Source organism: Dermacentor albipictus, chromosome 3 (assembly GCF_038994185.2).
Source record: "Dermacentor albipictus isolate Rhodes 1998 colony chromosome 3, USDA_Dalb.pri_finalv2, whole genome shotgun sequence".
NCBI classification, from domain to species: Eukaryota; Metazoa; Arthropoda; class Arachnida; order Ixodida; family Ixodidae; genus Dermacentor; species Dermacentor albipictus.
This window is the reverse complement of record NC_091823.1, coordinates 117,227,042-117,250,036: the sequence shown is the minus strand read 5'-3', so window position 1 is coordinate 117,250,036 and position 22,995 is coordinate 117,227,042. Positions and strand designations below refer to the sequence as shown.

The 22,995-nt window shown below is 44.5% G+C and overlaps 1 protein-coding gene across 1 annotated transcript in view; it reads right to left on the bottom strand.

Annotated features, from left to right (window-relative positions):
- The window catches only part of LOC135915618 (uncharacterized), a 166,235-nt gene extending 143,710 nt beyond the window's left edge, over nt 1-22,525 (bottom strand). The window contains exon 1 of the mRNA XM_065448724.2: nt 22,438-22,525. The gene's annotated coding sequence lies outside the window, so the exon portion shown is untranslated. The remainder of the gene's footprint in view (nt 1-22,437) is intronic.
- Nucleotides 22,526-22,995: the final 470 nt, after the last annotated feature.

Below are 22,995 nucleotides of genomic sequence, written 5' to 3'. Positions count from 1 at the left end.
GGCTGCGGATAGCGTTTACGCGTGGATACGTGCACCTCATGCGACGCGCCGAGTCTCCACACTGTGAGGTGTGCAATGTGACTGAGGCTATAAGTCAAATGCTTTGTGACTGCCCTAAGTACGTGGAAGAGCGTCAAAAAATGGACAACGACCTTACGCGTCTCGACAGCGCACCATTGTCGGAGGACCTTATTTTAGGCCCTTGGCCAGATGCTCAATAGGTTCGACTCCATCCATGCATTACTGAACTTTTTTAAAATTACGCGCCCGGATTGCAGACTTTGAGCATGCCGAATTCCTTGCCATATGGTCTACATCTTCCTTCTATCGTCATCGTCACCCATCATGCGCCTCTTTCTTCCCTCTTTCTTTCCCTCTTCCCCTTCCCCCAATGCCGAGTAGCTGGCTAGAGGAATATACCTCAGGCCGACCTCTCGGCATTTCGTATCATTAAAGTTATCTCTCTCTCTCTACAATTTAATCCACATACTTCAGAACTATTCGTTAAATATAGCGTAAATAAATTAAACGTGCTATATGAACACACTTTATTAATTTCATTTAGATCTGATACTGTAAGGAATCGCGGTTATATACACAGTGTAGCTAACTTGCAACCAAATCCTTCTTCGCGCCTAAACAGATACTCGGAACAATGGTATGTGTCACGGCCGCGCACAAACTATTGCTTTCAAGCATTAAGTTATTGCTTGCCGAAGACATTAAATTCAGGATTTCTTATGAAAACTGTCGCACACTCTAACACTTCTGTTTTAAGCATGCTGTGTTAAATGTGTTCATAGGTCAGTTTAACTTTCTGTAAAATATTTTTTCTGTAGATATCATGTGTTTTCTCATTTGACATCGACGATGAAATGTATTTTTGCTTGACTGCCATGCTGCCTGAGTGAACCGGGGACGTGGGGTTAGTCAAGCGGTTTTTAATGCAGCTTTCTTTCCCTCGTCCCACCCACTTATGTTAAACTTCATGTATGAGGTAAATAAATGAACTTGAACTTGGACTTGAACCCAATGACCCGTGCATAAGCCTCTACTTTCCATTTAAGAAGTGTCGATCTATACCATTGTGCTTTGGGAGACCTTTCCTATCGCATTAAATTACCCTCCCACATTCCTCCACCACACATACACCAAGTATGCAAACTTCAAAACATACAACTGAAGGAGTTCAAAAAAGCGTCTGCTACTTTTTTTTTGTTTAGGGGGGGGAAGAGGTCGAAGACGGGTGTGAAGCTGTGAAGCATAGAGTTTCTAAAAATACTAATATGAAACTCTATGCTGTGAAGTCCTCTTAACATAACTGGGAGGTTGCCAGATCTAAACTTTACCTCATGCGTATTGGTATTTTGAAACCTCTCTCTGACCAAAACACTCTATCTACATAATAACAAACCTAAGAGCTCTTTTCGAAAATAAATAAATTGTAACGAAGGATAAGTGTAGGCCAGTCAGGCGCATCACCAGCGCTTCACGCTCGGGGCTGGTTCGAACTGCTCGCAGGGTTTTCGGCTACCGCACCGAATTCGATCTCTCTCTCCTTGCGCACCTTGTCAATAAACACCTTAAATAAATAAATAAATAGATAAATAAATAGACAGTTCTGGAGACGAACGAACACTATGCAATGCTTCAAAGAAAACGACGACGACGAGTTGGTCAAAGCCTTGTGGTTGCATTGCCAGAGCTGCGTGACCTCTTGGCCGTAGTGCTCTATATACGGGCTAGATTAAACCAGAACGCTGCCAGCAGAATGCCTCTCGACAAATAAATAAATAAATAAATAAATAAATAAGTAAATAAATAACCGAGATCGGGTCTTTCGCTACGCACAGCTCGTCACTATAAATTTGGACAATTCTAATGCATACGTTCACGCTTGTTCCTTGCCAGCATAACGTTAACCTGGCGCCTTGCAGCTTTATTCGTGCATGGTTCGAGCGACTCAGCCTGTGCAGACGAGTATAACACTTGCAGCGAAAACAAACAAGGAGATCGGAACAGACTGTTGGGAAGAGAAATAAAAGCAAACAGCAGAGAAACACATAGCAAACGAAGAAGAAAGGAATAAGAAAGCAACTATAAAAGCGAACCGGAAGCGAGAGCAGCCGGAGTCTCCGCGACATTTGCCGGGGCGCGCTGCCTCAAGGCCGCTTTCACGTAATGCGACTGAGTTTGCCCGGCGAACAAACATGCATTATCCGAGGCACGGTTTGGGTGAACTCCTCGGCAGCGCTTCTGTTCTGTGCACCTGGATTCCGCGAAAGAATGCGCTGCTGGTCGCGAACGTCGTTTTCATATTTTCCTATTCGTCGTGAGCGTTAGCGTCAGCGCCGTCCTATTCGTCGTGAGGGAAGTAGAACCAACAGGCTGCCGTCCTATGAAATTCTTCGCGTAGTCTTCCGCACGATTGCCAATGCTGCGTATATGTACTCAAGATTGCTGTACGCTCTTCTGATATATTTTGTATTGCTGTCTCCCAAAATTTTGTCTTCGAGGACATCAACTGTGGTTAGCGATCATTGAGGTCGCTCATTGAGCATGAGATCGCGGGATCAAATCCTGGGTGCAGTGACCGCCTTTTTTAAGGGAGCGAAACGCAAAAGGGCCGTGTCTCATGCATTGGGCGCGCGTTAAACTTTCCCATGGTGGTCAAAATTATCAGAAGTTCCCGACTATGGCGCGCCTCTTACGTATATCGTGTTTCTGAGAGGTAAAATCGCAGAATACATTCATTACGATGTAGTGACAGAACACCATTCGCTGCGTTGGCTGGTCGATCTAAGAGAGCCGCCCTTACGACTGGAACAATGGATTCTCCGTTTACAGGAGTTGTTACCATCGTCTCAAAATCGGAATCGCGAATACGACGTTTTTATCTGTATCCCGTCAAACCTTGCAATAATGACGCGGACGAAGAAGGTGAATTCCTTGGTGATCTCACCGCATTTGACGGGATCTTACGGCAGCTTGAGCATACCGACATACGCACTCTCATAGATCACATAGATGAGAAGTCATTACTATGCTTCGGCACCTTTATCCCGGTCTCTGAATCTTCTGCCTTGGTTAGGGTGTTCTGCACAATAAAAAAAGGAACGCAGAAACTTCTCTGGGAGTTGTCTAAGCTCCCCGTAGTCCGGTGTAATTAAGAATATTATCTAACTTGATCCGACCTGTATAAATGATAACGCTGCGGCGACACCAACTTCTGCAGATTAGAGCGCAAGGTGAATCGGTGACACAAGTAAACTAGTGCAGGTGGTAGTGCCAGGCGCACTGATGACGTTCCAGTCATTGCAAGCCGTTAGCACCTTATACATCCGTGCCGAACCACAATGAACCGTAATCAACCGTACTCCGGAGGCGGCTGCGTATGGCACCCATGCGCGGGTCCTATCTTGAAAGCGACCTCTGAGGGGGGCAGAGAATGCGGCGTCTGCTGATAGCTTCGCCAGCGGTGTGTTCCAGCCGGTTAATTTACGTTGAAGCGAGAGGCAGCATGAAAGTGAATTCGCTCGATACTGCAGCCATATCTTGAAAGCGATCGTCTTATGGTACGGACGGACAGACGAACGACTTTTCTTGTTAGGTAAGCATAGAAATGCTTACGCATTTAAAACTCGAGTGCCCACAACAAAGTATATCGGATGGTTGTGGCTGACGACCTCCGAAATGACATCCTCATTGCCTGCCATGATGAGCTGACATGTGGACACTTTGGTTCTTCAAGTACTCTTGTCAGAGTACGCCCGACGTACTACTGCCCCAGACTTCCTTACGGTGTGAAGAGTTACAGGCTAAGCTTCCGTCAACGTCAGCGCAGAAAATCGCTGTTGATAAAGTCTGGGGGGTTACTCCTAGCGGGCTTTACTGAAACCTAGCGCGCCTTTTGTTCAAATCAGCATAGCTCTGCTGGCACTCTTTTCCTTGTCAACCACGGGAAGCAAGTGGATTATAGTCACCACAGATTACGTAGATGTTTACGCCGGGACCAAAACTGTACAAGGTGGCACGAGCTGTTTCCTTGCTCAGTTTTTTTTAAATCACGTTTTCCCTAGACACGGTGCCTCATCATACGTCATCACCGACAGAGAAATTGCCTTCACAGCCGAACTCATTTAGAACATCTGCAAGCTGAGCTGCACGCTACGATCGAGAGGGGCTCCGCACCATCCGCAGATGAACGGACCGACGGAACGGTCAAACAGAACTATCGCTGGCATGCAGTCGATGTAACTAGACGCTCAGCAAACAACACGGGATCAGGTGCTCCTATGCGTTAGACTGGCGCACAGCGCCATACAGGAAACCACACAAGCCACGCCGTTCCCTTCTGTCTATGGGCTTGAAGTACTGGCGGTGCTAGACGACATGCTTCTACCCGACATAGACGCTTCATTTGCTTTCTCCACTGAGCAACGTACTGAATATGCAGAGGAAGATCGGCTACCCGCACACAAGCACATCACAGAGCAGCAGGCAGCAGAAGCACGGTGCTACAACCTTAGACATTCGAAAGTAGAATACCATCCAGGTCACCAAGTCTGCGTGTGGACTTCGACCTGTAACGAGGGGTTGTCTGAGAAGCTGCTTAGTCAATACTTTCAATGCTACAAATGCTACAAAACTTTCGTGAAGCGAAGTACGAGGTAACTGGACGGTGCTGCATCACTGAGGCGTTGACAGCGTCATTTTGACATATTCAGCGTTGTTCGCCTAAAACCTTGTTTCGTGCGTTAAGGCGGTGCAATTCCGACCTCACGCGAATTCTGCAGTTTCACTTCACCGAATGCTCTATGCTGTCTGTCGCTTCTTGTGCGCGCACTGTTTTGTTCCTCTGTACATACTAGTTTAGTAAGCCTCTGGTTGATGGTTTTCGTTTGGCGTAGGAGCAATGCCGCTAGGTTTCCCCAATCAGCGCTGAGAAATAATTTACAACTGGCACGCGTGATCTAGAAGATGAGGGTGCTGAGAAAGTTGAGACTGAGGACGAAGGCCTCAGAGGATACACGCCATCTTGTCCCGCTCTGTCTTGTAATCTCTGTGCAAGAATTCAAGTGTCATTTAGGGAAATTGCACTTATGTTACCTAGCATGGAGGACACTGTGAATAGTAAAATTTATACTTTATATGGCTGAAATATCTTTGCAAGTAATTGGGTCCTAATAATGCCTAGAGAGAGAGAAAGAGAGAGAGAGAGGTGAAAGGCAGAGAGGCCAACCGTATTAAGTGTCCGGTTGGCTACTCTTCCCAGGGGGATGGCGTAAGGGCGAAAATATAAGAAAACAAGAGAACGCTAAAAAAAACTTCGAATCAGTTCGCGAATTCTATAGTTTTCGATGAGTCCCGTTTCTTTTAGAAGGAACGCTAGCATTTTTAAATAGTTCGGGTGACGTCTGCTGGGACCAGGGTGCAAGAATTCTGGTTTCATCAAGGGGATGGTTGTCAGTCTTGTATAGCGTTGTTCTGAAGACTTTTCTTTCTGCATTGAAGCGGAGACAATCTCAGAGCAGGTGCGCTATCATCTGTTCGTACCCGCAAACTTCGCCTTCTGAATTTGTGGTCATTCCGATAAGGTAACAGTACGCATTAGCAAAAGGTGCGCAACTCCATAGGCGAAAAATTAAAGCTACCTCCCGTCGTGGTAAGCCATGTGGAAGGTGCAGCTTCAGATGAGGATCCAGTGAACAAAGGCGCTGGTTCTTAAAGTTTGCCGAATGGCATTGGGCCAACCTGAGCTCGCGAGCAAGCACACGGAGAGAGAGAGAGAGAGAAACTTTATTGTAATTGTAAAGATTTGAAGGAGGGGTGGTCGGAGCCTCTCAGTCCAGGACACCACTGGCCTCTGCCGCCTGTCTGACTTGGCTAATTAAGGACTTTTGTCCTGCCAGGTCGGAGCGGGCGAGTTGTGCCTCCCACTGCTCCATTGTCCTACTGGTGTTTGGCCTATGAGGGTGCTTAGCGCACTCCCAGGTTATGTGCATTAGGTAGGTATGCCACCGCACCAAGGACAGTTGGCCCTATAACGAGTGGGATACATGGCGTTTAGCAATTTTAAATGGGGGAACACCCCGGTGTGTATTTTACGCCAATCGGCGGCCTCTTCCCCGTTAAGTTGTGGGTGAGGCGGCGGGTATTTTCTTCGGACTCCACGCTGATGAGCAAGGATGTCTTTGGCATTTAAATTGGTGGAATTTTGTGAGGGGTAGTGCGGGTGGTTGGGGTTAGAAGAGGACGCCGTCGCTCGGTTAGTGAACCCTGGAGCTAACGCGTTAGCCTTTTCGTTCCCCTGTACCCCCGCGTGGCCTGGGCACCAGAGTAGGCAACTTTCCCTCTGCGTGTACTTCTGACATAGGCATAGAGACGCAATCGCCATTGTCATACAAAGATTGAGCAGCTGCGTCGGCTTGCTCATTTTCAAGGAAACCACAATGACTCTGCAATCATTGAAATAAGATGTCGTGGACTGCCTCAACTTGAACGTTTCTTGAGTTCTTTTTGAAAAGTCCTTTCTGAACTTGTTGAAAGAAGATAGTTGAGAGAGGCCAAAAAATGCTCATTATGAGCTGTGAAACGGCCTTTGGGCCGTTTCAATAGAGACTTGGGTTCTCAGCTTATGGGATGCACGCGTGTCGACGACTACTGCGAACTGATCGTGTAAATATGGTTTCCATGTGATGAATTTCAAGAGGGATTGAGGCATCCTTTGTGGGCGCATCTGCATGTCTCAGCTTTGTCCACTTCTTGTGGTGAGAATTGAGCTGCAGAGTTCCAAGTCCTAGAATATTACTTGACTGTAAAAAAAAAAAGAAAAGACGCGTTTCGAAGTATCTCTCGGCACGTTTTGTATAGCTGACACGCTTCGAATATCGAAGAGAAACGGATCCGATGCTGAACAAGAGTGTTGTGCACCTCTTTTCCGAGTCGAGAATGAACTTATCATCGATATTATTCAAGCCGCGAGGCTGTTGCGGTGCACTATTTTTCATCGATGTATGTTGTTTTCTTTATGAATTCTTATTTTTGGCGTTGACGCACGCGAAGACTGCCTCTCAATACCACTGTCAGAAACGCACACCTCGTAGCCTGTTAACAAAACAATACACATTGGGAGTGGTTGTCTTCATCTACAATTTTATAAAAGGAAACCTGCAGTAAATAGATATGACCAATGTAAGACTGAAATGAGCGAAGGACAGACCTTATAGCGTTGCCACTGGTCTTTTGCAAAGACGAAAGGAAATAGGCAGAAGAAGCTGTTGCGCAAAGCGGAAGTGGCCGATAGATGTAAATAAGCAGAATCCTTGACTTAAAATAAAAATAAATAAAATGGCTTTCACAAGGGCGGAAATAAACGCGAAAGGACAATAATGTAGCCACGCTTCTAGCAAGAAGAAATTACAGAAGTTGCGTCGTTCCATCTAGCCTGTAGCAATCGTTCACTTCTCCAGGCTTTGAGCATGTGCCAGCTTCGTTAATACGTGTCCTTTTCCGTTTTATCACTCCCTTCGTTTTCATGTAAGAACCAACGGCGTGAATATGTGAACTTGTGTGTAAGTGAATGGTCAAGCAGAAAACTAGAACCACGCTGAACTTTGGAGAAAGAAAGAAAAATTAAATTTCTCATATTCGAACAAGAGTACAGCGTGGTGTCGTACATAGAAGATAGAAGTAGAATAAAATGAACTCTCGGCAGTGATTTTCTTTTCCCTTCTCACAAAAACAATATCCGTGTTCTTCCCTTTAACGTTTGTTTTCTGTTGTTGCGTCTGTGTTTCCGCTTGCTGACATGTTAACCTTCGCGTGCCTTGCAAAAAGGAATAAGAAAAGAAATGAAGTAGGATAAGCAAAATCACACTCATAGCTTTTTCACATCAAAACAATCGTATCTACAACCGCACCATTCAAAAAACATGTGGCTACCATTGACAGAACAGGGGTGCCAACACGCTGAAATTATACGCTGCATTCTTACCAGTGACATGTGCTTTTACGTCTCTTGACATGCAAGGAATTTCAGCAGTTGAAGGCAGAAAGTTCGTCAACCTTCCAGAGCTAAACTAGGGCAGTGGCAAAATTTTGAACTGTGACGCGCGCTTTCTCTTAACGGCACGCGGATTAGACTGAAGTCCAACGACCTCCATGTCACTCAAACAGGCATCATGATGCGTGTCGATTGCTGCGCCAATGCGAGTGCTGACGAATAGAGTAGCGGTTCAATGACACGCTGATCGCTTGAAGAGTTTCTGACAGGCCCCGACCTACTTATGAATAGGAATTCCGAGTGCTAGGGCCAACGAATGAAGCTCAAGCATCTCAGGCAGCCTTGCAAGAGAAACACTCGCGAATGACACGAAGTAGGTCCACTGAAGTTGTATGAACTGCCCGCAAAGCAAGCTCTCTGACCTGTGACTATATTTACTCCGATTTCAAACTTCAGTAAAGCAAACAGTTCGGAATTCAGAGGCAACAAAATAAATAAATAAGGATAACGGCGTCGATAGCCGTAGCGCGAGGTGACGGTGGAAAAACTTTCTTATCCTCAGTGAAACGAATACGCAGGATTTCATAAACATGATTTCATAAACATGATTTCATAAACAAGGGAACTAGTTTATTCACGAAGAAATGAAATCAAACAGAACTCTCTGAAGCCTTCGACATAAGTTAGTGTTTAAATATGAAACATGTGGGCAATTCTACTGTGAATGAACTTTACTGTTAATAGAAAAATATCCAATTTTACGGAGAGCAATTCTATACAAATAATATTGTTGAAATTTTCGGAGAACAATTCTATACAATTAATCATGCTGGCACTTAATGTATCGTGCGCTCGGTAAAACACACTAAAACGCAGTATTTATCGCACACGTGGGACAAGGTTTTTATCCGTATTTACTAGTATGTTTATAATTATGCACGGAGTTTCCTTTCTTCTAGATAGTCTCTTTATCTTCGTGCGCAGGTTTTCACAAGACTTCGTTTTGCTATATCGCACGCATAAAAGGATACCTGCTTAGAACATTGGAGACTGTGCAGTTTCTGTGTCGTGACATATTCTCATCCTTTGCAATAAATTTTTGCGTGGAATACAAAGGCACACAAGTGCTTAAAAATAATTAGTGGTGTTAAGAAGAAAACATAGTGACTCATATAGAAAGGTCGACGCTTCACGGTTTCTTATGCGCCACCTGGGGCATGATAAGGCTTACCGGCATCATAGTTTAGAGTGGTGGTTACAACAAGATATCACCATGAAACGAACGCAAGGCTCTGTTTTATTCAATTAACAATGTGGTTAAGATTGCTCACTTAACAAGTTATGGACATTTTTGAATAATTGTTAGTTATTGACAAGGTATTGACAATTTATTTGGATACTTGAAAAAGGTTTTTTTTTCTATCATGGTAGAACAATGCGTCAGCTCTCTTTTTGCCGTTCCTTAGCATTTACGACGTAGTTATCCATGGCATTCTAAACCTCCCAGTATCTCTGAACCAATAAAGGCAGGCAGACAATTTCTTTTTTTTTCTTTTTTGCGTCACCGAGGTGTCATGTGAAGCGTGAACTCGTCCTAACTTTCTCTCGAGGGAGAAGTTGAAACCTTCGTGTACAAGAATAAATACTGTACGATTACTGTAAGGAATTTGGGAAAATTTGAGTTTTGTTCACCATTTTTCGGACCACGTGTCATTCGAAAGTTTAGTACTGATAGCATCGCTTCAGTATTTTCTCCATGAGGCAGCCTCCTCCATTTAATCATTTTGCTGGGAACTCACATCATGGTATTAGTTTGTCGCTCATTACTATGCGTCGTTTACACTGCATATAGCAAGTACTTTGCCTGTGGCTGGTGACCTCCTGCTGTTTTTGGAGTTCGAGGTGATTTCACCGTCGCTAGTTTGAAAAAGACTCACTTAATATCCCAGCTTTTTAGGTGCAGAAATATAAGCGTAGGGCCCTCACTTTCTTACAGCAAACGGCGCCAGTGACTCGTCTTTGAGTGGTCGTGGAGGTGAGTGTCGTTTTATGAAAACACGTCACTTTTGAGGTATTTTATCATTTTCCGAAAAAAGAAATCAAAGGTGGCCGTATCCCTGAGGGAGTCGCGGAAAATGACGTGTAATGCCATAAGCATGTTAGTGCAATGTCAGTAGACACGGCATGAGCAGAGTTGTTTGTCTACAGCAGACCGCTCCTTCACTGACCCAGGATGAGGAGTTTATGGTACTGAACACATCACTAGAATGTTTAAAAATATATTTTGCCTCTTCTACGCATACGTTGCAAATCGGCAAACTCTTTTACTCGATAAGCGTGTCTCGTCGACAGAAACACAACATTGTAGACTTGGGAGGTATTTAGCGTCTGCAGGCGCCCGGGTTGCGCAGTGTCGGTACAGAGCTTAAAGGTAACTAAGAGGGGCGGTCTATGTTCTGCAGGACAAGTAGAGCGCCGCACCCTAGCTGCCTACCATAGTTTTAGGGAAGCGTGGTCCCCGGGTTTGCGAAACATGCGGGGAGCCGTCAGTGATTCGGTTATACAATACCTAATTTCAAGTTGCCCCTATGTAACGTCCGGGTGAATAAACTACTATATCTGCAGCTACAGGACAGCTAAGCGAGCGTTTCGGTGAAACCTCGCTACTGATTCGGGTTAGTGCATGCGTCAGAAAGGTATTGCTGAATGGAACATCTCTATTTTTTTTTTTACAGCCGTGGCTATCCAAGCAAGTGCGATCACATTTGCCAACTGGTACAGAAACGGAGGTGTGAGACGATGGTCGAAACTAATGACGTTATCCGCCAAAACACAACGAAACCGCCTGTGTTTCGTTATCCGCTGGACAGTGCGCGCGCGCATCCTTTTGTCGGCCTCCTTCCGCATTTTAGGCCAGCGCTTGTGACGCCCGCTCGGCTTCCACGAAATACATGTTTTACGAGCAAGAAATCGATAACGTCCACGTGCACACGTCGGTCTCACTGCATTACAAATTTAAGAAATCCGGTTTGTTTAGTACAGAAGTTTGACCCACCAAGTGGTACTGACGAACGCATGCCTGTTCTTTGTAAATAACCAATAAATCGCCACATGATAACGACATGATATTTGCGCATGCAGAGTCAGATACTAGGTATCGCTAGAGCACACGTACCTAGTAGCAATAGACTTGATAGTGAAAAGCTGACAAGGCTGCAGCCGTGCGAGTTACCACTAGCATAATGGTATCTGTAAGGGTAAGAAAACGGAACGACTGACGAAGAGGACAGCAGCAAATTTGTGACAACAAAGCGTAACTGATATTTGCATACGAGAAAACACAAAAATGAAGCTGTATAGGATAAGGCTGTTATATTCAACGATACATCTCATATTCTACCCGTTTTCCTCTCCTTAAGTGCAACGCACCAAACCAAATACCTGGCTAACCTTCCCGTCCTTTCCTTTTCTGTATTTCTCTAACCTCATATTCCACTCCACGGCTTTACAGCGTGTTTGTCGACGGAATCGGTCACTCCATGCACCGAACGATAAGAAGCAAGTAATGATTTGTAAACCGTTAATAATGCCCCCACGCGATATTATTAAGCTCCTTGACTTTTCAAAAAGTGATGAAGCATGCACCGTAAAGCCTCCCTTGCTATTTAAGGACAATAAATAACACCTGTGGCACAACCAGTGACTGTGCAGTGTCGTTAAAAGAGAAATGCTGCAGTAGGCAAAGTTGGAATGCGAGTTTGCTCTGAGACTCCGTTAGACCCAGCCGTGAAGCCTTACATGGTGTACATCGGAGCATATGCTGGCGGTATTCGCCACGGCTAACAGTCTTCCTATCGCAATTGTTCACTGAGATACCCAGCCTCGGAGGGTCTTAAGTGCAACAAGCAAGTCGCGGAACCCCTGAGGCTTCGAAATGACAATGCTCTACTTTTGTGCCCCATCTTTAATCACACCATTCCCCACCAGGAAGTACGACCATTGTTGAATTGCCGAACTTTCAATGAACTATAGTCTGGTAGACGGTGGAAACGCATTAAGAAGCAAAGCATGCTTAAGACAAATGAAAGGTCATTCATAGTAAAAAAAAAAATTGCGGTGAGATGGAGGGCTGGGGGGTGCAAGAGAAAACTGCATGCTCCTCGAATTGCGTTCACGCACTTGCTAACGGAACTTTTCTCGTTGTTTCTGCATTCATACAAACACAGCACACTGTAGCACTCATAGCAGCCACTCAATTAATAGCCACAGAGATCCACTAAGGCACGTCTATTGTTGTTTTAACCTCTGTGTAAGGGGACTGCTCCGTAATAAACAGATTTCTGTTTCGGGATAAGAAATATAATCGTGATAAATTTGGGCTATACCAGCGGTTTGCATACTTCATTCGTACTCCATGGAAGAGAAACTGCTTACAAATTGGTGCGCATATTAACAATGCAGTCTACCCTATCTATTGGATTTGCAACCATTGAAGTTCCTGAGATGAAGTTTGCTTTGTTCTAAGGGCGAAATGCATTTCGGCCACTCGTTTTATCTGCTCAAGAAAGAAAGGGAGGCAGCTTCTGGCCACTTTGTTTCAATATTCTTTATCGGTGGAGTCACGATAGGGATTCGATAGTAATATATCTTACAGATTAGTACATTGTTACCACATGTTGAGGAAACACACAAAGCTATCAGCTTAACGTTATAAAATCACAATCTGAATTATATTTGCGTTAGCAGTGCTGTACAAGATAGAATATTTGTACGTAAATATTACCACCGATTAACGCGCCGCCGGAGTTCAGACAGCACTGTCCAAAAGCATGTGCTTAATCTATTAAAGTTGTAAGGCGTGTCTTTTCCGGCTTCAAACTCACTCAGAGCATGCACAGTTTTGTTTCATTTTTACTGTCAATCTTCTGCAGAAGGTGGCCTTGGTAGAAGCGAACATAACAAAAAATATTTCTTCTTGACTTGTTAACCTTGTTTGCTATAATGGCATGTGGAGTATACTTGAGTAGTAATTGATCAGTGCTCAAAACATGGGATTCTGCAGACCTCCCAATGTCACATGCCAATATGACCATAGTTGTGAGATTTCAAAAACCAGCCTCATAGATATTATTATACGGTTATAAGAGGCGATGCTACTGCTACTTATAAAGGTATAACCAATCAGTATAATATTTTTTTGTTGTGCGTGGAAGCAAAGCATGGTGCTGCCAGCACTGGAAGTTTTCCTCAAGGCTACAGCTGTAAACCAGACGTAACAGGGACACTGATCAACAGACGCATTAAAACAACATTTAAGTACACAGTAAAAATATGGCAGGAGATGAGAAATGCAGAGAATATAAGAAATAGAAGCGTTTAAAATGTCTAGAACACTATATGATCCAGGGCATGAAGGAATTCCCATTCCTCGAGACGTTTCATGGGCTTAACAAACAAGACATTGCAGTTGGAACCACGGTAGATGATTGTAAAGGTCGGTGTAAAGGTCAGTATTGCCACCCTGTGGTTTGTCTCCAGGGCATGCTGCAGTTCCCGGTAAACTTTGTGCGCCAATCAATGACAGATTAAGGAAATTTTCATAGCGTAGGCGCTTCTTGAAGCAAGTCATAACCTTTTAACAATGATAATACGGTGAAATCAGGTGCCATCTGATGGATCATGTATATAATTAAATCACAAACGTCATATGTTGATTCACACCGCGTGCATGCCCACGAGCACGGGCCTCACATGAAGTTCTCACTCAGCGCCGGCTGCTGCCAGTTGCGCCAACCAATCAGGCGCCCCTTTACCTCGTCCCCCGAATCTGCGGTATCTACACCGCTCCTGTGCTCTCCTGCTCCATACTGTTGTTATAAACAAGGGTTAGCGTCATGTGGACAAATAAAGCTATCACAATGAATGTAACTCGTAAGAAAGCGCGAATCATGGCAGGCTCTTGCGTCATACTTTCCCCGTTCTCGTTCTCTCGTGAATTCGGAGGCACAGGCTCGGTCTCATGATTAAATGTTCCGAAAGATAAAACAAATATAAAGAAGGGACGAAGTCTCAGTGGGAATCGGAAAGACCATTGCAGATTTTGTAGTTCAGAAAGGAGACGCAGAACACGCCTGCGAGAAGTGTCTGAGCATCAGGGCGTTTTTGTGCATGCACTCTGATGTTGCTAGCCAAGACGCATGCTCATGCGCAAGCAGCGGCACATCATAGCCCATAATGTCATTGGTGTGTCTTTTGTATCTTTTATCATTTGATTGGCTTGTGTGGGATTGCGGAAGGTGCAGAATATGATGTTATGCTGCTGGCTTTTCTATACTGACTGTTTAAGAACGCGTGCAAATTTTTGTTATTGCCAAATATTTTTCGCATATCGCTTTATATTATCGTTCTTTGATCATTCGACAATTTGTTTGAAGGTAACCAGTCAACACAGTGGTTGCAAACACTTCCAACTTCATTCAAATAAATAACTCAATAGGGGCCCTGCGGGAGTGTACTAAAGAAGTGGTTTGTGATTTCGTACGACTTCTACGATTCTCGCTTGGTCGAACGATTAGAATTACTGCTTCTTCAGTGGTCAGTTGAAAAAGGAAGAATCCTAGAGACGACTTCCTTTATCTGAGCGCTGTGTTTTGCATAGGACGGCGATTTGTTAAATTGGCAATAAACATCGATTGATTGGACTGCATCTAAACGCGGGGCTAAGTAAGTTCGCTGAGAATTTCGTGTTGATGAGCAATGTGGAACTGACAGCAGACCGAGGCTATGCAGAGATGTCGGAAGGCGTACTAAATGCAGGGATGGGCAGATTTGCAAGGATTGTAGGAGCGTTGGCGATGATCACAGAAGCATGTGTGCAGGCAGCGTTACAAGTGAATCCGGCATTAGGTGCTATACTGCGCCGACTTTTGTGTTAATTTTCTATCGAAATATTGAGGGATTGGAGTCACGACGTATTTTTCATCTAGTTGGTTCATATTCGTCGTAAAACAATCTCTGCTACCTGCGAATAAGGAAGCCGGTTTAGCGGTGATGCCCAAGTCGGCGTACTTGTCAAAGGCTGTCCGACGCTTGAGCTGCAACGTTTAACCAATGCGTGGATGTTTCTTTGCCGCGGATTAGAGCCGAAGCCTTAAGTCTATCTCAAAGGCTAAATCTCACAAAGCTATATGGTCCATTCATTTCTAACAAGGCACTAAGCCTTGACGTGCTTTTGCGACTAAGACCTATCAACCTGAATGTGCTCTACGCGTACTGATATTGGAAAACACAGCATGGAAGAAACCCTAATCTTTGTATGTGAAGCAGCAGCTAGACAATTTGTCGGTAGTTGTCCCGTTTAAAGCTGAAGAATTATGAAGAAGTGGTATGTTTTCTTGCAGCAAATGAGACCAAACAGGTGAATGCTTTTTGAATAGATATCAAAGATCTGTACTATTCGACATCGCAGGATGCCCTTCTAACTAGCCTAGTGCACTGCATAGACATCTACGGGGTAGTGGCCTTCCAACATGCTGCCGGTATAGCCGTAGGTTGGTTCTTAAAGCTGCTAAGCACCTACCTTGGCTCCACTTATGCAGAGTGGAATGGGGACACATTTTCACAAAAGGACGGTACTTGCATTGGATCTTGCATTGCTCCCGTTTTGAGGGATATTAGCGAAATGAGACAGACTTTTGCCACAGCAACTACCACCCATGCAAGTACTACGTGTGTTTAGGTTTGTTGATGACCTTATAGTACTCTTAGAAAGCGATGAGAAAGATTTGCAAGAGCAGTCTTCCGAAATAATTTAAGTTTTTCGGTAGTGCCTAGCACCTTTGATAGTGACTCACGAGCTTCCCGTGGACTGCTATTTACATTTTCTTGATTTAGGGCAAAATTTTTCATCCAAAGAGATTTGCTGGGAATTGCAGCCCACAGCAAAATAAAAATCAGGTTTTAATGTTTCATTCTTGGCATTCTAAGCTCGTAATGCGCAGTATTGTTCATTCATAATTTGACAGTGCCTTAAAGAAATCATGCGTTCATCGGCTGCGAAAGAGATTAGACGAGCAGGTTCGTCACCTAACTGAAGCGGGACGCCCGTGTACAATACTCTCAGCAATTGCAGAAAAAATGCTTAAGCTGTAGAAGGAAGGAAATAACGCCAACCGTGCGGGAGCCCAAGAAGGTACAAAGAATGTGTGATCTATTCGTTACAAAAATTCCGTTTCCCACAACCTGAAGAAAGAGATCGAAGCGGCGGGAGTTGGTTTTTAACGCTCTTGAAAAGCTAGCAAAAATATCATCACTTGGCTGACTAAAGGCAAGTGTTGCCCTTTTTCTATTCAAAATTTGTGAATATTTTATGTAGTACTGGAAGTAAGCTAATGGGCCTCTAAGTTTTCAATACTTTACGTCTCTCTATATGTGGATTAGTATAATGTTGGTGTTCTACCAGTTCTCTGGGACCCTTGAAGTCGTGAGATATTTTGTTTAAATGGCCGCAAGCTTTTCAAGCATGAAATCTCCATCTTTGATTGAGTCAATTGCTTTTCCCTCTTCTCCTACCGCTTTTCCTCGTTTCATGCTTTGTAAGGCCTCTAACTTTATCGATAGTTATAGAAGGAGCCTCTGTAACCTGTTCACTACTGCTTAGAATGGAGATATCGTGAGTGGTCTGGGTATTGTACAAGTCAGCATAGAATTTTTTCCGCTGTCTCTACTATGGTTAATAATATTACCCTGCTCATCTTTCAATGAATACATCTTTGCTTGTCCTATGCCAAGTTTTCTTTTCGCTGGTTTCATGCTGCGTCCATTTTTTACTACTTCCTCGGTCTTTCTTACGTTACAATTTCTAATATCCTTTATTTTGTCCTTGTTGATCAGTTTTGATAATTCCGTGAGTTCTATCTGATCTCTTTTGTTGGACACTTTCATTCTTTGTCGTTTTTTTATTAGGTCATTCGTAGCTTAGGAGTGCTTACCTATTGGTTGCCTTGGTGCGTTACCTCCCACTTGAACTTCTGCATCTGAAGCCAGCCTAGTTAAGGTTTCATTCATTACCGCTAAGTCATCTTCATCCCGCTGTTTTAAGGTTGTATATTTGTGTGCAAGTACCATCCTGAATTGGCCTTCTTTTTACCTTACTGCGCTACCTTATGCGTTACCTTATTTCTTCTTGACCAATTTTACTCTTTCGCCAAATTGAGGTAAATCCTAGACCTCAATAACCTAAGATCTCTGCAATTTATCCTACATAGCACTTCTGCACCCTGCAATATGCTTTGATTGGCAAAAAGTACGAAATCAATTTCATTTCTTGTTTCACCATTATGACTTTTCCAAGTCAAATTTTGTTGCAATGGTTTTTTAAGACGTTGTTCATTATCTGGAACTTATTCCTTGTCGCGACTTCTACCAACACCTCTCCTCTGTTGTTCCCACAATCGACGCCGTAGTTCCCAATTGCTTGTTCACCAGCCCGTTTTTGACCTAGTTTTGCAGCGAAGTCACCTATTGCTACACTATAATGAGTTTGCACTCTTCTCGTCACTAATTCCACGTATCTATAAAACAGATCCATTTCATCATTGTCATAACTACAGGTTGGATCTTAGGCTTATTCTAGCTTCAATATATACCTCTTATAAGGTTTTACTATGACTATTGCTACTCTCTCATTAATGCTGTAGAATTCGTCAATGTTGCTCGATAGTTTCTTATGGATTAGAAATCCTACCCCGTACTGCTTATCTGAGAGCCCACTATCGCAGAGGACGTGAACGTTAGTCAGCACTGTAAAAGCCTCACCGGTTCTAACCTCACCAAGGCCAATGATATCCCAAGCAATACCTCATAGGTCCTCAAGGAGTCCTGCTAAGCTAGCTTCACTCGAGAGAGTTCGGTTTTTAAACGTTGCCAGGGTCAGTTTCCATTGGCGGCCTGTCTGGGTCCAGAGATTCTTAGCACCCTCTGCTGCATTACGAGTCTGACCACCTGCTTGGTCAGGTGCTCCGCAGTTGCTTGGTACTGAGGACGATTGGTTGAATGAATGAGTCATTAGAGGGGGAGTGGCTGAATACTGCACCAGGGCGGCCAATTACTGTTCTGGTGAGGGACTGTGTTTTGTTAAATCTTAATGGGTCTTCATAATTGGATTAGTATAGCCCGAATGGCTCTCGGTAGTTTTGCCGGTGTCAAGTGTCACTACAAGCCTGGAGATGTTGTGTACTGCAGGAGGTGAATTGAAGATTACCCCCTTAAGATTAAAAGAAATATTAACTGAAGAAATTCTGAGAATTGTCTACTATAGCGTAAACATTGTTTGACACTTATGTGACTTCGTTCTTGCTTAGTCTTGATTACATGCCTTTCCTAGCTTATGCACGTTTACCCATGGACTTCCGGTGGCAAATAACGCTTAGTATTTAGTAGACAATTACCTGATTTTCTCGTTGTATCTAACCCCTTGAACGTAATTGTGCCAATTGAGCCGGAACGCAGGCACGAGTGCACCTTGACGGAGCACAGTGGTCGAAGGAGCACAGTAATCGACGGAGCAGAGTGCTTTTCACTGTTTCACATTTCATTGTATACGCTCGTGCAACTTAATGGTATGCGACAAATATGTGTCTGCACGTGATGTATTTTATTTGCTTTGTACTTGCAATTGTTATTCATTCTTCATTGGACCCGCAACTAGCCTGTGGCTATGGGTCCAACCAGTTCCGGTATTTCTGTATGTTCTATGTCTGCAAATAAAGAATTGAATTGAAAGCGAACGCCAGCTGCCGCAGATGCGCGTGAGGCCTTGCGTGAGAGGAGAGTGCATAGCCGCGAAGCCATATCACCCTTGTTGTCGCTCACGCAAGTCTGTGTTATGCGCGCCTTCCTTGTCCACGCAAGCTATCGTCTGCCTTCTGACTGCGCCTCGGCAAGGCCCGGTGAAAGCGTGCCAAGCTTCTTAGCACACTTGCTCGCCCTCGAGGTGTTCATAACTCGAAGGACGCTCAGCAGCGTTCACTTGAACATTGGGCCACCCCAAAAATGGAATGAGGGCCACACCCAAATTTGAAGTTGGCCTACACCCGAATTTAAGTTGGCCTACTCCAAACTTGGGCCACCCCAGATTTAAGATTGCCCACCCTAGTTTGCACACCCCCAGATTTCACCTTGGCAAATCCCCAAATTTCAAGCTGGCCCACCCTCAAATCTAAATTGCCTCAACCACAAATTTAAGCTGGCCCATCCCCCAGATACGTTTGCCCAGCCCCAAATTTTAAGGTGGGCCACCCGCAAATTTAGGTAGGCCCACGGCCAAATTTCCAGTTTTCCCACCCCCCAAATGTTACTTAGCCTAACCCTAGCTTTTAACTTGGCCCACCCCCAAATTTTAGTGCCACTGCTTGCGCGTTTCTCATCTTCCACAGCTGGCTGGCTCTAGCTTGAAAGCGGTCCTTTTACGCGAAGGAAGGACCGACAAAAATTTTTCTCATTGCATATAATCATGTAAATGCTTACGTATTAAAAACACCTCGAGGATTCGAGCTTCTGACTATGGCCACCGAGCATCCAAGCTAGCTCAGTCATTTAACCTACAGGCTGTGAGGCCGCTTTATGGCGGACAATTTCGGCCCAGATGATCTTACATGCGTAAAAATCAAAGCACAATATAGAATTATTTCTAAATGGTTTTGACCTCGTTGTTCCAGAATCTCACGTACACAGACGACCGTGAAGGTATACGAGACATTCCGACGATGTCAAAAGCACCTAAAACGAGTGGGGAGCAAAAGAATGACGGAAGTGGTCGCTTCTGTTACACAAAGAGCGACGAGACACGGGGTACATCCATCTTGTGCTACACCGAAGGTCGAGCCGTCGAGAGTGCATAAGCTGCACTATCATATACATGTACCTAAATATATGCGGAAACTTTCGTTCACGAACAAACCCGAAGACTCCGACAGTCGATTTTCTGGGACACGGGGCCCTTAACGCTACTCGCGTTCAAAAATAACATGCACGGTGCGGTCGATTCGATGGGCACAGCAGTTAATAAAGCAGATAGGAAATTTATGTGTACTAAGAAGCATCGCGATAAGCCTCTACAGTACGCTGAAAACTTTGTCTACACAATTACTTTGGAATGCGGCGCGTCATGCATGCGCCAAACGGAAAAGATGTCCATTGAATGAACATAAATGCAACACATCGAAAATAACAGCAAGGCATCTTGGTATTCGTTGTAGAGGGTGCGGCTGCGCACCATTATTTGAAAAAAAAAACTAGCACCATGTCTAAGTCAACAGAGGGGCTAACAAGATGAAATTGTTGTAGCCCTAGAAATCGAAAAGCTGGGTGATTCCTGTGTCAGCGTGCCGTGCCTCAGGGTTTTGTAGAAAGACAGCAGGTTTCTTACAGGAACCTTTTTTCATACATAATAGGCTTGACGATGTGATGCTATTTCGTGTTTCTTACATTTTCTTTAGTTCTGTGTGAACATTATATACACATTCAGCCGGTGCTTATTCTGCGCATCCAGTGCATAAACCTTGAATTGTTAGTGCGCCCTGTGTACGTGTCGTTCTTCTTCGTCTGGTACCTTGTGTTTTCTGGCGCACTTTTACTACGGAGGGATTAAGCGCATGCTCGGGCCAGGAAAAGTTCCTACAAGAAGCAAGGATCAGAGTACCAGCAGAATTGTGCGTGAGGGGTGACCATTGAAATGTGCGGTCAGTTTGGTGCGAGATTAATCTGTATAAACCAAATAGGTTGTTAGGAACAAGTTGAGCATTTGAAATTGCCCTCGAAGTGTTTATGCATAACATGATCTGTATGACAAATCCCACAAACTCCGATGTCAAAAAGGCAGTCTGGGTTGTTTTCCTAGTGTGTGTGCCTATGCCTTGCATTAGATCGAAAAGGAGCAGCATAATAGCAGTCAGCTTACTTTGCACCGCTCACTTGAAGCAACAAAAAGGGTGAGGAGTGAAATGTGGTTGTCATTAAATGTAGAAATACCAGGGATATTTTTTTAATTTATGAGATGATAATGCACCCTTACTTGACGTCCAGTGTGGAGCGGTGATGGTAATTGCCTGCATTGGGCACTATGGCTTTAGTAGACAGGGCATCGATAAGTTCACATAAATTAAAACTAGAATTACTGTGGTTGGATCAGGAGGTGTTTTGGTGGGGTCACACATTGCACCAAACTAGAAAGATCACCAAACCAATAGCCATAGATAATATCTATACAAGCCATAGATATCATCTTCGACATAGTTGTGCGGGGAAGCACTGTGGTCAAAAACTACTGTCCTATGCTTTTTTTTTCATAACATTGAATAGACATTACGCTGCCAAGCGTGACAGCTTCATCATGCGCCTAATGCCGGACATGACCCCATTGTCCTTTGGAGCCGCTGTTGCAACTCTGGATGTCATTCCGCAATTGATCACAATGCGGCAGCGACAAACGAGCTGAAAAAGAAGATTATAACTTCACCTATTCTACGTGTACTCATGCATTCCGCCACTACAACTCCAACAGTGTATTCAGAGAAATTATGTTTATTAATCGTGAACGGACATAGTACTCCCGGGAATTTGAATTTCTCAGTACCTCCACGTTACGCATACAAACGTGAGTGCTTGCATGAGGAAGCATTGGAAGTAGTCAATGTTACGTAGCTGTGACGTACGCCCGTCAAACTACCATGCAACAAATACATTAGCAGGTTGATTTTAACTTAAATTTGGTACAACTCAAGAATAGGTGTTCGTAATACCCAACTCCATATATGTTTCAAATGAAATGAAAAAGAAAACAGCGACCGACAGAGGGTACATCCGCTAACTCCAACAAATGATTTTTTCATTGATAATGATCATTTAGCGCATGTGCAGTACCCTCCGTCTTTCCATGTTTATTTGCGGTTCACTTGCAGTAGTTCGCAGAGACAAGGCCGAATTTCTGCCCTTCAAATGCGTCTATAGTATATTGGCATGCAAATCTGATGTGTATAGCCATTGCACCCTTGCAGACATACATTAGTGTTTTAGTCTGACATGAAAACTTAATTGAAGAAAGTTGTGTGCATCGTAGCCAACAATTATACACAATCTTGTCAATTTTCGGCGTGGTTGTATATGATAACCTTACATTATTACGTGTGAGGACTAATACTGGTATAAATTCCTTTATAGGGCTAGAGTTTGAGTTAGCATCTTGCAGTTACCCAAAAGTGATTTAATAGAAACCCCTGCCACGCGACGAATAAGGTTTGTCCTTGCGCTGACATCGCGGTGCTTCTTGGTATCTCCGCGGCGATCCCTGCCACGCACTTCTCCAAAATCCTTGAAACATTTCCGAATGCAATCGAGACGAGCTGCGGGAAGTCAGGAATAGACGAGCGACGCACCTGTTGCCGATGGAGACGTCGGAGGGCACTGGCGCTGGCGTGTGGTCCCGGTCGGTGAGTGGCGCGTCCAACTCCGTCTGACTGCGCGCACGCACTTTTGCGGGACTCTCCCGGCTTCCCCCAGAGTTTTTATCCCGGCGCGCGCGCCGCGATCGCTCAATGCGTGACGTCACGCAGTCGTTGCGAGTGGATTCGCTGGTCCGGCGGTGCGACGTCACACGCTTTGCGGCTGACATTGACGACCAATCAGACTCGACTAAAGTCGCCGCTGTCATTTTATTAGCTGATTCCCGTCTCTCTCTCTCTGTTTTGTTTTTGTATGGTGGCTGCAGTCGTCCTGTCGGCTGGTGCTTGGACAAGGATTCTGGCTCCCACGGAGTCCCGTTTCGGGATACGAGCGGGCGCGATCACGACCCCGACGAGGGAAATGGTCGCTTCTCTACTCTCCGCGTAGTGAGTGGAGGGCCTTGCGGAATGCTTTCCCGACAGTCTTCTGATGTAGTGACTAGCCAGACGCCACGTTCAACCTAACGGGATTTAATAGGTCATAATCTCAAG